Here is a 13799-nt window from a genome sequence, read left to right as displayed (position 1 = left end):
GATCCTCCTCATTCTTCTAAACACCAGTGAGTACAAGCAGAGCCTTAAAACAATCCTTATACCTTCCCTCTCTCATTCCTGGGATCATTAACTGGGAGATCTTCTGGTAGTGGCAGCATTCGTGAATAAAGGGATGCAAAATCACATTGGATACAGGGAAGTGCCACAGCTTTTTAACTCAGCTATGTTGCTGGAGTCTCTATTTGACTTCCCTGTGGAATGGATGGATTTTCTCTGGGTCCTCCAGTTACCTCCCACAGTCCGAAGATGTACCGTGTAGGTTAATGGTCATTGTAAATTGTCCCTTGGTTAGGTTAGGGTTAATCAGGTTTGCCATGGGTTGCTGGGGTGATGTGGCTCAAAGGGGCCAGAAGGGCCTACTCCACACTGTGTCACTAAATAAGTAATTAAATGCATACATTTCCAGGTTTTATGTCCAATCAACGTAAGTGTGTCCAGTAAGAATCTGTGTGATGTAGTTGCAACACCAGCAGTTATAAGTCAAAATCAAAGTACATTAATGTCACCATATACTGTACTACCTTAAGATTTCCTTTCAAGCATTTTCAGGAAAACAAAGAAATTCACTAGGATTTATGAAAAATATATATATATAAATAAAGACTGAGAAGCAACCAATGTGCAAAAGAAGTCAAACTGTGCAAATAAAATTAAATAAATAACACTGAGGACATGAGTTGTGGAGTCCTTGAAAGTAAGTCCATAGGTTGTGGAATCAGTTCAGAGTTGAGGTGAGGGAAGTTCTACAAGCTGGTTGAGTCCCTAATGTTTGAAGGGTAAGAACTGTTCTTGAACCCTGGTGGTGCTGCACCTAATGTTCCTGTACCCTCTGATGGTGGTAGCGAGAAGAGAGCACGGCCTGGATGACTGGGGAGTCTATGGTGATGGATGCTGCGACCTTGTGGCTGTGCTCCTTGTAAAACGTCAATCTCAGAACAATTACTGGAAAGCTTTCAGTAGCAAGAAAAACAAGAAAAAGACAAAGGAAAGCCTTTGTTTAGGATTGTAAGAATTCTACAGCAATGATGTATAAAATGACTTCAATGTGAACTTCTTGTTATTAGTTATATAAGTCAAAAATATTCAAACAGCTTTCAGAAAATTCAAGGCTGAAGATTTTATTAATAAAGTTGAAACTATAGTGCAATTTGAACAAAAAAAATAGTATTCAATAGAGATGTCACATCATCTTTGAAACTTAAATTGGTGATACAATGGCAGAGGAGATTTAGACAGAGTACAGTTCTTCCAATAAACCCGATCCCATTTATAGAAATTACATGTCATTCTTAAGATAAAAATACTTCAAATGGTGTTTTTTTTTAGAATCGGAATTATTATGACATGCACCGAGATACAGCCAAATCCTTGTCTTGCATATTGATATTGACTTATTGGCTTATTATTATTATTGTTACATGTGCCAAAGTACACTGAAAAACTTGACTTGCATTCCATCCATACTGATCATTTCATTATAACAGTGCTTTAAGGTAATTCATAATGGAAACTGCAGTGCTGGGACACAATAAGGTGCAAAACCATAATGAAATAGATTATGAGATTTTATCGCAGCAGGGGACCACTCATTAATCTTATAACAGTGGGACAGAAGCTGTTCTTGAGGTTGGTGGTACATCGTTTATATCCTTCCACCTTCTGTTGGACAGGAGGGGAAAGAAGAGAGAATGTATGGAGTGTGCTTTACCAAAGCAGAAAGAAGAATCGACAGAGTCTTTGGAGCAGAGGCTGGTTTCCATAATATGCTGGGCTGTGTCTATAACTCACTGCATTTTTCTATGGTCCCACGAGAGCTATTGCCATACCAGAATGTCATGCATCCATAGAAAAATAGAAACATAGAAAACCTACAGCATAATACAGCCGCTTCGGCCCACAAAGCTGTGCCAAACATGTCCCTACCTTAGAACTATCTAGGCTTTACCCACAGCACTCTATCTTTCTAAGCTTCATGCAGCCATCCAGAAGTCTCTTAAAAGATCCTATGGTTTCCACCTCCACCACCGCTGCCGGCAACCCATCCCACGCACTCACCACTTTCTGCATGAAAAATTTACCCCTGAGATCTCCTCTGTACCTTCTTCCAAGCACCTTAAAATTATGCCCTCTCATGCTAGCCATTTCAGCCCTGGGGAAAAGCCTCTGATTATCCACATGCTCAATGCCTCTCATTATCTTGTACACCTCTATCAGGTCACCTCTCATCCTCCGTTGCTCCAAGGAGAAAAGGTTGAGTTCACTCAACAGTTTCTCATAAGGCATGCTCCCCAATCCAGGCAACATCCTTGTAAATCTCCTCCGCACCCTTTCTATGGTTTCCATGTCTTTCCTGTAGTGAGGCGACCAAAACGGAGCACAGTACTCCAAGTGGGGTCTGACCAGGGTCCTATATAGCTGTAACATTACCTCTCGGCTCCTAAACTCAATCCCACGATTGATGAAGGCCAATGCACCGTATGCCTTCTTAACCACAGAGTCAACCATCGTAGCAGCTTTGAGTGTCCTATGGACTCGGACCCCAAGATCCCTCTGATCCTCCACACTGCCAAGAGTCTTACCATTAATGCCATATTCTGCCATCATATTTGACCTACCAAAATGAACTACCTTACTCTTATCTGGGTTGAACTCCATCTGCCACTTTTCAGCCCAGTTTTGCATCCTATCAATGTCCTGTTGTAACCTCTGACAGCCCTCCACACTATCCACAACACATCAACCTTTGTGTCATCATCAAATTTACTAACCCATCCCTCCACTTCCTAATCCAGGTCAATAAAAAAAAACACAAAGAGTAGGGGTCCCAGAACAGATCCCTGAGGCACACCACTGGTCACCGGCCTCCATGCAGAATATGACCCATCTACAACCAGTCTTTGCATTCTGTGGGCAAGCCAGTTCTGGATCCACAAAGCAATGTCCCCTTGGATCCCATGCCTCCTTACTTTCTCAATAAGCCTTGCATGAGGTACCTTATCAAGTGCCTTGCTAAAATCCATATACACTACATCTATGGCTCTACCTTCATCAATGTGTTTAATCACATCCTCAAAAATTTTAATCAGGCTCATAAGGCACGACCTCCCTTTCACAAAGCCATGCTGACTATTCCTAATCATATTATGCCTCCCCAAATGTTCATAAATTCTGCTTCTCAGGATCTTCTCCATCATCTTACCAACCACTGAAGTAAGACTCACTGGCCTATAATTTCCTGGGCTATCCCTACTCCCTTTCTTGAATAAGGGAACAACATCCACAACCTTCCAATCCTCCGGAACCTCTCCCATCCTCATTGATGATGCAAAGATCATTGTCAGAGGCTCAGCAATCTCCTCCCTCACCTTCCACAGTAGCCTGGGCTACATCCCATCCGGTCCCAGTGACTTGTCCAACTTGATGCTTTCCAAAAGCTCCAGTACATTCTCTTCCTTAATATCTACATTCTCAAGCTTTTCAGTCCACTGCAAGTCATCCCTACAATAGCCAAGATCCTTTTCCGTAGTGAATACTGAAGTAAAGTATTCATTAAGCACCTGTGCTATTTCCTCCGGTCCCATACACACTTTCCCACTGTCACACTTGATTAGTCCTATTCTCTCATGCTCTATCCTCTTGCTCTTCACATACTTGTAGGATGCCTTGGGGTTTTCTTTAATCCTATCCACCAATGCCTTCTCATGGTCCTTTCTGGCTCTCCTAATTTCATTCTTAGGCTCCTTCCTGCTAGCCTTATAATCTTCTAGGTTCCTATCATTACCTAGTTTTTTTTTAACCTTTCGTAAGCTCTTCTTTTCTTCTTGACTAGAAGAACAGCCTTTGTACACCATGGTTCCTGTACCCTATCATCCTTTCCATGCCTCATTGGAACATGCCTACTCAGAACCCCACGCAAATATCCCCTGAACATTTGCCACATTCCTTCCGTACGTTTCCCAGATAGAAGGCTCTCTATGATGCATTGATAGAGGTCCTGGGATGTACAAAATTTTCGTATACTCCTAAGGAAGTAGGAATTATCGTGGACTGTCTTAGTTATGATGTCTACATGGCTGGACCAGAGCAGGTTAATGGTGATCCTACAAACTTGAAGCTTTCAACTCTCTCAACCTCAGCATCAGAGGTGTATACAGGAGCACAGACACTGCCTCTTCCAGGAGTCAATAACCAACTCTTCTGTCTTTATTATCTAATAAATGCAGATTATTATCTAAATGGAGTCAAGTTAGGAAAAGGGGAAGTACAACGAGATCTAGGTGTCCTTGTACATCAGTCACTGAAAGCAAGCATGCAGGTACAGCAGGCAGTGAAGAAAGCTAATGGCATGCTGGCCTTCATAACAAGGGGAATTGAGTATAGGAGCAAAGAGGTCCTTCTGCAGCTGTACAGGGCCCTGGTGAGACCACACCTGGAGTATTGTGTGCAGTTTTGGTCTCCATGTTTGAGGAGGGAGTGCAGCATAGGTTCACAAGGTTAATTCCTGGGATGGAGGGACTGGCATATGTTGAAAGATTGGAGTGACTGGGCTTGTATACACTGGAATTTAGAAGGATGAGAGGGGATCTGATTGAAACATATAAGATTATTAAGGGATTGGACACGCTGGAGGCAGGAAGTATGTTCCCACTGATGGGTGAGTCCAGAACCAGAGGACACAGTTTAAGAGTAAGGGGTAGGCCATTTAGAACGGAATTGAGGAAAAACTTTTTCACCCAGAGAGTGGTGGATATGTGGAATGCTCTGCCCCAGAAGGCAGTGGAGGCCAAGTCTCTGGATGCTTCCAAGACAGAGATGGATAGAGCTCTTAAAGATAGCAGAATCAAAGGTTATGGGGATAGGGCAGGAACTGGATACTGATTGTGGATGATCAGCCATGATCACAGTGAATGGCGGTGCTGGCTCGAAGGGCCGAATAGCCTATTCCTGCACCTATTGTCTATTGTCTATTGTCTTGCTGCCATTGAGGGAAATGTTATTGTCATGACATGATGTCAATAGGCTCTCCAGCCAACTCCAAGATTCGGCCCACTATGGTGGTATCATCTGCAAACTAGTAGATGGAGGTAGAGCAGTATATGGCCACACAGTCGTGAGTGTACAGGGAGTAGAGTACAGGTGTGAGGAAACAACTTTGTGGGGCACCAGTGTTGAGGACAATCGTGGCTGAGTTGTTGCTGCCTATCCTTGCTATTGTAGTCCATTGGTCAAGAGGTCAAGTATACAGTTGCAAAGGGAGGCATTGACTCCCAGGTCGACAGGTTTGAAGATTACTTTGGTTAGAGTATTGAAGGCAGAGCTACAGTCAAAAAACAATAGTCTAGCCATTTGGCTGTAGGCCACCCAAGCAGAATGTGAGGTTCTGTCCTTCTGATTTATGGTTGGTCTTACTAAGGCAGAAGGGAAGGATGAAATCAGAGACTTGGTGACACTGCTGTATCTAAGCAGACCAGGCTCGTTGGTTGGAGGTGCCTGTTAATGTGCTGTAGCTCTAAACATAAAAGAACAAAACTTTACACTTGCTCATTTTCTGCAACAGGGAAGTAGATTGGCAGTCATTAACAACATTGCATTATTAAGAGGATACTTACTTTGCTAATCACTAAACCCGTCTGCATGTGGCGTTTAATGGACAATTAATATGGAAATGCAGCTACATTATGAAGATTTTAGAGGAGGTTAGAGCTGAGAGTGCTTTTACAGTCCTAATAGCAGAATGGCATAAAATGTCCAGCAGGCCAAGAGCAACTAACATATTATGCGGAAATCTTTCCATGATGAGATGCTACGCACTGTTACCTCCCCAGGCAATTCATCACTGAAAGGCAATAGCTCTAGGATTCTAAACACAAGAAATTCTGCAGAGGCTGGAAATCCAGAGCAACACACACAAAATGCTGGAGGAATGAAGCAGGTCTGACAGCATCTCTGGAGAGGAATAAACAGTCGACATTCTGGGCCACGAGCCTTCATTACAACTGGGAAGTAAGGAGGAAGAAGCCAAAATAAGAAGGAGGAGGGAGGGGACGAAGTTCAAGCGAGAAGATGATAGGTGACACTAGGTGAGGGGAAGGTCAGTGGGCGGAGGAGGGTGAGGATAAAGTGAGGAGTTGGGAGGTGATATGTAGAAAAGGATTCTGCGTAGCTTGCTAACGGAACTCATCCATGTGAGACGAGACTCCACTGCACACTGTTGTAGATGAGCCAGGTAATGCTTTATTTATATTACACTGCTGATGACTGAATACGAGGAAGTCCTCTGCAGGTTAATTAACACTTGAATATGAATGAGAGATTCTTAATATATGTAAATTTACCAATCACTATAACCCAGAAGAAGTTGATAACTTTGTGAAGCTCTTTGAGAAATCTCAGTAACATAAACGTATTGACGTAAACAAAATGATTTCCTTTTTCTAGTACATTGGAAGCCATGCAATCAGATGGTCAATAATTTCCATTTGCCCTCTCCATTACAGCATAAAATGTGAGTATTTTATACATAATATAAAAGCAAGGATGTAATGCTGAAGCTTTATAAGGCATTGGTCATACTGTACTTTGAATATTATGAACAGTTTTGGGCCCCATATCTGAGAAAAGATGTGCTGGCATCAGAGAGGACTCAGAGGAAGTTAATGAGAATGGTCCCAGGAATTAAAGGGCATTTGATGGCTCTAGATTTTAGAAGAATGGTTGGGGTGGGGAGGGGAGGATATCATTGAAACCTACCGAATATATATTGAAACTCTCTTTGGAGAGGCTAACTTGCTGGCGTTGAATTGCATTGGTGCTGGGGGAGATCCATTACAGGTTTCTGATGAAGGCTCTCTACCCAATTCCTCTATGTAGATGCTGCCCAACCCGCTGAGTCCTCTGGCCTTAGTTGCGTGTTTCATTACAGCATTATTGTATCGCACACAAAAGATCATTTTAGTCATGGATCTGCATCAGTGCCCGAGGCCTAAGACTTTGACCATTACTGAGTTGCCTTCACACACTTTCTTTTAGTCTACGCCATTACCAAGAGCACTGTGATGTACGCCTGACTGCAGTTGGGGTCTGCCTGTGGGGCCAATGCTCACAGGGGAGAGGGCCAGGGATTGGATGTAGCTGGACTGAGACCTCCTTCAAGAGTTAGATCACTCTCATTGGAAGGTTGGGGTTTTAGATCATGGTTTTGGTTGGGAATTAGGAATCGTGCTGGGGGCTAGGTTCAGGTCTTTGGTCAGATGGCTAGTATCCACATCCATGGAGTTATACAGTGTAATAACAGAGGAGCCAATGACAGCATTGACATAGAGGTACAGAATGTATCGTGCTGAATTGGTGTTTCCTTATTTAATGCTAGATTTCAAAATCAGACATATGATAAGTGCACAATATGAGGGGTCAGCTATAATCCAGAGCTAGAATGCTTCAGACTTAGAAAACACAACAGGAGGACTGGTCTTCAGGTAAAACTTTGAACAAGTTTGTATGGGACATAACATATTGGTGTGAACTGCCAGCCGGATGCATAAATAAGATGCACGCAATTACTTAGACAAACTAGCTTATATTGTAACTCTATTTTAATATGATCCAGGAACATTTTAATTAGCCTGGGAAAACTGCATATTAAAAACTCAAGGAAGTCTGCAGATGCTGGAAATCCAAAGCAACACCCACAGAATGCTGGAGGAACTCAGCAGGTCAGGCTGTTTCCTCTTCCCCATGGACGCTGTCTGACCTGCTGAGTTCCTCCAGCATTTTGTGTGGGTTGCTTTGAAGCTGCATATTATATTTATTTGCGTGGCAAGATGGAATTGTAAGAAGATTGAAATAAGCCAACTGCAAAACATTTTTATCTTACCCTACTCTTTTTGCATTTTAAATGTATTCATACATAGAAAGACAGCAGATGTCGGCTGCTGTCCTTTAGGAGTATAATTGAGTGGAACTTTCTCAAACAGATGTTGTACACTCCTTATCTAATAAGATGGCCAATGAGTGTATGTTTGTGGTCTTCTGCTGCTATGGCTCATCCATGTCAAGGTTCAACGTTGTTGGAATTGGTTGATTTTTTTAGTATTTTGTAAGATATTAGTTGAATTAATGTAAGACTAAAATTACAGTTTTAATTGTAGCTTTTTTCTTACTGACATAACATGTACTTTTAAAAATTTGTATCTTTAACAAATTCATGTATTTTTCACAGTGTGTGGTGGTTCATCCCCACCTACTGGCAGAAGGTGGTATAGCAGTTATATGTACCTTTTCATTTTTTAATTGGCTATTAGCACGTTATACGCGTGTTAAAATTGTTTGAATTGTGTAACCTTTTGATTGGATTCTGTTATCTAAAGAATTTCTGTTACCTCAACTAAAAAAGTGATAGATTTTTCAAAACACCATATTGAATCTAATGAATCTCTGTTTTGCTTCTCAGTTCCTCACACTTTCAAATGCTCTGTATCTTTGTTTAAACTTTAAAATAAATAGTGAAGAATCAATGAATCAAAGTTTTTCACTCAATCCTGAACTGTTAAAAGAACCCAGGGGTCAAAAATAATCGAGATCCAACAACATGCTGAGCACTCAGAGTGGCTCTTCTGCACACCACTGTTGTAATGTGTGGTTATTTGAGTTACTGTCATCTTCCTGTCAGCTTGAACCAGTCTGGCCATTTTCCACTGACCTCTCCTGTTAACAAGGCATTTTTACCCACGGAAGTGCTGTCACTGGATTTTTCATTTTTGTTTTTGTCACCATCCTCTGAGAAATCCAGAAACCGTCGAGCATGAAAATCCCAAGAGATCTGCGGTTTCTGAGGTACTCAAACCACCCTGTCTGTCACCAACAATCATTCATGATCAAAGTCACTTAGATCACTCTTCCTTCCCATTCAAACGTTTGATCTGAGCAAGAACTGAACCTCTTGATCATGTCTGCATGCTTTTATGTATTGAGTTGCTTTCATACAATTAGATATTTTCATTAACATGCAGCTGTACAAATGTGCCTAATAAAATAGCCATTGAGTGTCAGTGGAATACCAAAGGCCAACTGTGTTTCGGTGGGACCCAGATCCTGACTGTTCAGTAACTATCACAAACACACAAACCCAAACCCAGACCCAGACACAGCTGCTATAAGCATTGTATGTTCTTATTTAAAATTCTTCTGCATCCAATAAGATCAAGTTCTCAAATTATGAGAAGAGCACATAATCAAAGTTAGCATATGATGACATGAAGGTTGTGGACAGTGTGGAGTATTGTATTAGGTTACAACAGGACATGCTATGTGATAGACTCCTATGTGTTTTGCATAGTGAGGTAATTCATAGAAACAAAGAAACATAGAAACATAGAAAATCTACAGCTCAATAGAGGCCCTTCGGCCCACAAAGCTGTGCTGAATATGTCCTTACCTTAGAAATTACCTAGGGTTACCCATAGCCCTCTATTTATCTAAGCTCCATGTACCTGTCCAGGAGTCTCTTAAAAGACCCTATCATATCCGCCTCAACCACCATTGCTGGCAGCCCATTCCATGCACTCACCACTCTCTGCGTAAAAAACTTACCCTGACATCTCTGTACTTATTTCCAAGCACCTTAAAACTGTGCCCTCTCGTGCTAGCCATTTCAGCCCTGGGAAAAAGCCTCTGACTATCCACACGATCAATGCCCCTCATCATCTTGTACACCTCTATCAGGTCACCTCTCGTCCTCCGTCGCTCCAAGGAGAAAAGGCCAAGTTCCCTCAACCTTTTTCTCATAAGGCAAGCTCCCCAATCCAGGCAACATTCTTGTAAATCTCCTCTGCACCATTTCTATGGTTTCCACATCCTTCCTGTAGTGAGGCGACCAGAACTGAGCACAGTACTCCAAGTGGGGTCTGACCAGGGTCCTATATAGCTGCAACATTGCCTCTCGGCTCTTAAATTCAATTCCGCAATTGATGAAGGCCAATTATGCCTTCTTAACCACAGAGTCAACCTGCACTGCAGCTTTGAGTGTCCTATGGATTTGGACGCCAAGATCCCTCTGATCCTCCACACTGCCAACAGTCTTACCATTAATACTATATTCTGCCATCGTATTTGACCTACTAAAGTGAACCACCTCACACTCATCTCACAGTTCAGAAGTGTTTGGTTATAGAAGATTGACTAACAATACAGAAGGCAATTGGGATTAGTACATTTATGGAGATGGCAGCTAAAGAGGCACAGCTATTAAATGCATCTTCCTAAGTTCATAAAGTTTCTATTGACTTTAAGAATAAGATACCTATTGGTAATCTATGTTACCTTCATGGCAAAACTGAACATTCAGTAAAAGAATGCTGGTATAAGGATTTACATTGCCGAAGCCGTGGCAAAATGGGACATATTGAACTCAGCAGTAAAAGTAAGAAGATGCTGTCAACCAAAAACACAGTCATAAAGAAGAATTACTTTTGGAATATAACCCCCAGGTTCGAGGGGCTGCATTAGTGTAGGGAAAGATACTCTCCGACCCGCCAAATTTGTGAAATCTCATTTGTGTGGATGCCACAAAATAACAAACAGTACACCATATGCAATTAAACGATTTAGCTTTATAATTCTTAATTTAACCGGAGGGTTAGTAAAGAAAACAAAAAGAAAAGGGCCCATTTTAATCAAACAGTCTATTGCGCGTGTTGGAGCTCATGACTTTCATTCTTCATTGATTTCCCCTGGGCATCGTCAACTCCTGACACCATCCCACATCCACTCAGTCTCCATTTTGGCATCTTCTCTCTCTATCTTCCACTGAACAAAATCCCTGCGAATACCTTCTCTCAGACACACAGGAAAGAAGCATCACGCCTCTCATTGGATGGCGCACATTCCAAAGCCCCGTTATCCCTAGTCATGACCCAAACAGTGCTGCCACAGAGAAACCATTATATTAGGAGTGAAACCTTACAGAGAAACCATTACATTAGGAGTGAAACCTTACAGAGCGTTACAGGAAAAACACAAAGAAACATGAACAAGATGGAGCATATTGAGGACAGACAAAGACGGCTATTTGGTGACCCTGTGGTTGGATGGGGCCACAGTGAAGATGCAGTTGGACATGGGTGCTGCAGAATCACTGGTGTCAGAGACAGTTTACAAGGAGAAATTCCATCATCTCACCCCAGATGGAGTAAAGGTTGACTTAAAGACCTATACTGGTGAGGTTGTTCCAGTAAAGGGAGTAGTGCATGTTACAGTGGAGAATAACGAATAGAGAAAGAAACTTCCACTCTACATTTTTAAAGATAGCTATCCAGCACTTCTGGACCACTCGTGGTTGAAGCAGCTCAAACTCAACTGGCGCAAAGTGCATTTGATTGGAGGGAGCACTTATTTACAAGAGGTATTGAAGAAAAACACAGAAGTATTCAATACAGAAGTGGGCCTATGTTAAACTGGCTGCTAAGCCCAACATAATACCCAAAGGCCTGTTCAATGCACCCTTAAATCAAAGGTAGAGACTGAATTGGAAACGCTGGTCCAGATTAAGGTATTAGGCAACGAGCAACTCCAGTGGTTCCTGTCCTAAAAATGGGTAAATATTTAAGGTTTTGTGGAGACTTCAAGGTAATCATTAACCTGGTTCTTATGGTTGAACAATGCCCTCTTCCGATCACTGATGACCTTTATGCAGGTTTGGCCAGAGGACAGACGTTTAGCAAGATTGACTTGAGTATATTTGCAGATGCAAGTGGAGACAGAGTCATGGGAATTGTCGGCCATAGTAATTCTTCAGTTACCAAAGGCCTCTTTTTAACATCTCTTCAGCTCCTGCGCCTTTTCAGCAAGCAAAGGACCAGTTCCTGATCAGGTTGGCAGAGGTGAAATGCTATTTGGATGGCTTACTCGTTACTGGGAAAAATGAGCATGAGTGCCTATAAAACTTGGATGCTTCACCACAAAAATTCAAGGAAAATGGACTAAGGGTCCGGAAGGGCATTTGACCTTCAACAGAATATTTGGGCCGTAGGATTGATAACTCAGGGCTTCCCAAGGTACCATCAAAAGTGAAAGCAGTCGTTTCTGCTCCATCACCACAGAATGTAAGACCATTAAGATCTCTCAAAGGACTACTAACATACTACGCAAAGTTTGTTCCTAACCTAGCTAGCATGCTGAAACCATTTAATGAGCTTATAAATAATTCAACACACTGGCAGTGGACAGATTGCTGTGAAAACATTTTTTTAAAAGGCCAAAATAATTTTGTCTCAATCTGAAGCAATCACATCCTTCAACCCATCATTGCCCATGCAGCTGGCCTGCGACATATAACCCTATGGTGTAGGGGCAGTTATCTCAAACATCATGCATCTGGGTGAAGAGCTTCCAACTGATTTTGCATCAAGGTCATTAATCAAGGCAGAGAGCCACTAACCCCATATTAAGCAGGAAACCCTCGCAGTTATCGTTGGAGTTAACAAATTCCATCAATTCTTCTTTGGTCAACGATTTACATTATTGACAGATCATCACTCCATGACATCAACTTTTGGTCCACGTGCAGGTATTCCTTCCCCGGCTGCTAGTCGAATGTACTGTCGGGCTCTGTTACTTTCAGCACATCAGTATGACATAAAGTACGGGATGTCCAAGCACTATTCAAATACTGGTGGACTATCCAGATTTCCCTTTATTGTTAGAGCTCCAGAGCCATCCCCTGAAAGAGTGCTTTTACATCGAAGGAGCACCTACAGCTCCAATAACTGCAGAGCTAGTCCAGAAGCACACATGTACTGACCCTGTTCTATCTAAAGTGGTGGACGTGATAGCTCATGAATGGAAGGGAGAGCCAACCATAGAAATTTAAACCTTACCAGGCTCAACAGAAGGAGCTCACATTCCAAGTGGGATGCTTACTTTGGAATTACCATGTCGTCATTCCTCCACCATTGAGAAAGCAAGCGCTTGACCAGCTACATGCAGGTGTTGTAGTGCGCATGAAAGTAATTACACACAGCTACTTCTGGTGGCCAGTACTAGATGCAACCATGGAAGAGAGGGCGTTCAGAGATGGAAATAAGGAGGAGCTAAGGGCAATACAGAGGGGCATGAAAGCCAGGATCAGGGAGGCTAAAGACAGGTACAGGAGGAAACTTGAGTGGAAACTCCAGCAAAACAACATGAGAGAGGTCTGGAGGGGCATGAGGACCATCACTGGGTTCCGGCAAACTAGCAACAGAGGAGCTGAAGGCAGTGTGGACAGGGCCAATGAACTTAACCTGTTCTTTAACAGATTTGACATTGTGACCCCTGCCCATCCCCCACATGAGCCATCTGTTGTCGTCCCACAACCAACACATATTCCACTCTCCCCTCCCTTCACAGTCCCCCACCCTGCTCTCGTGACTATACCCCTTCCCCACACAAAACCACCACAGTGGGCTTCACAGCTGAACAGGTGAGAAGACAGCCAAAATGTCTCAACCCAAGCAAGGCTGCAGGACCGGATGGTGTCAGTACTAGGGTGCTCAAATCCTGTGCCCCTCAGCTATATGGAGTACTTCGCCATGTATTCAACATGAACCTGAGGCTCCAAAGGTTTCCTGTATTGTGGAAGACGTCCTGCCTCGTCCCTGTGCCAAAGACGCCGTGCCCCAGCGGCCTCAATAACTACAAACCAGTGGCATTGACCTCCCACATAATGAAGACCCTGGAGAGACTTGTTCTGGATCTGCTCCAGCCTATGGTCAGGCCACACGTAGATCCCCTCCAGTTCGCCT

At 42.8% G+C, this 13799-nt stretch overlaps 1 long non-coding RNA gene across 1 annotated transcript in view; it reads left to right on the top strand.

Moving 5' to 3' along the window:
• The first annotated feature begins 6187 nt into the window (after positions 1-6187).
• The window catches only part of LOC140199993 (uncharacterized), a 123061-nt gene continuing 115449 nt past the window's right edge, over positions 6188-13799 (top strand). Inside the window, exons 1-2 of the long non-coding RNA XR_011886541.1 lie at positions 6188-6247; positions 6460-6526. This is a non-coding gene — a long non-coding RNA (uncharacterized lncRNA). The remainder of the gene's footprint in view (positions 6248-6459; positions 6527-13799) is intronic.

This window comes from Mobula birostris, chromosome 1, assembly GCF_030028105.1.
Source record: "Mobula birostris isolate sMobBir1 chromosome 1, sMobBir1.hap1, whole genome shotgun sequence".
NCBI lineage: Eukaryota > Metazoa > Chordata > Chondrichthyes > Myliobatiformes > Myliobatidae > Mobula > Mobula birostris.
Note: the sequence above shows the minus strand (reverse complement) of the source record. Positions and strands in the feature narration are given on the sequence as shown.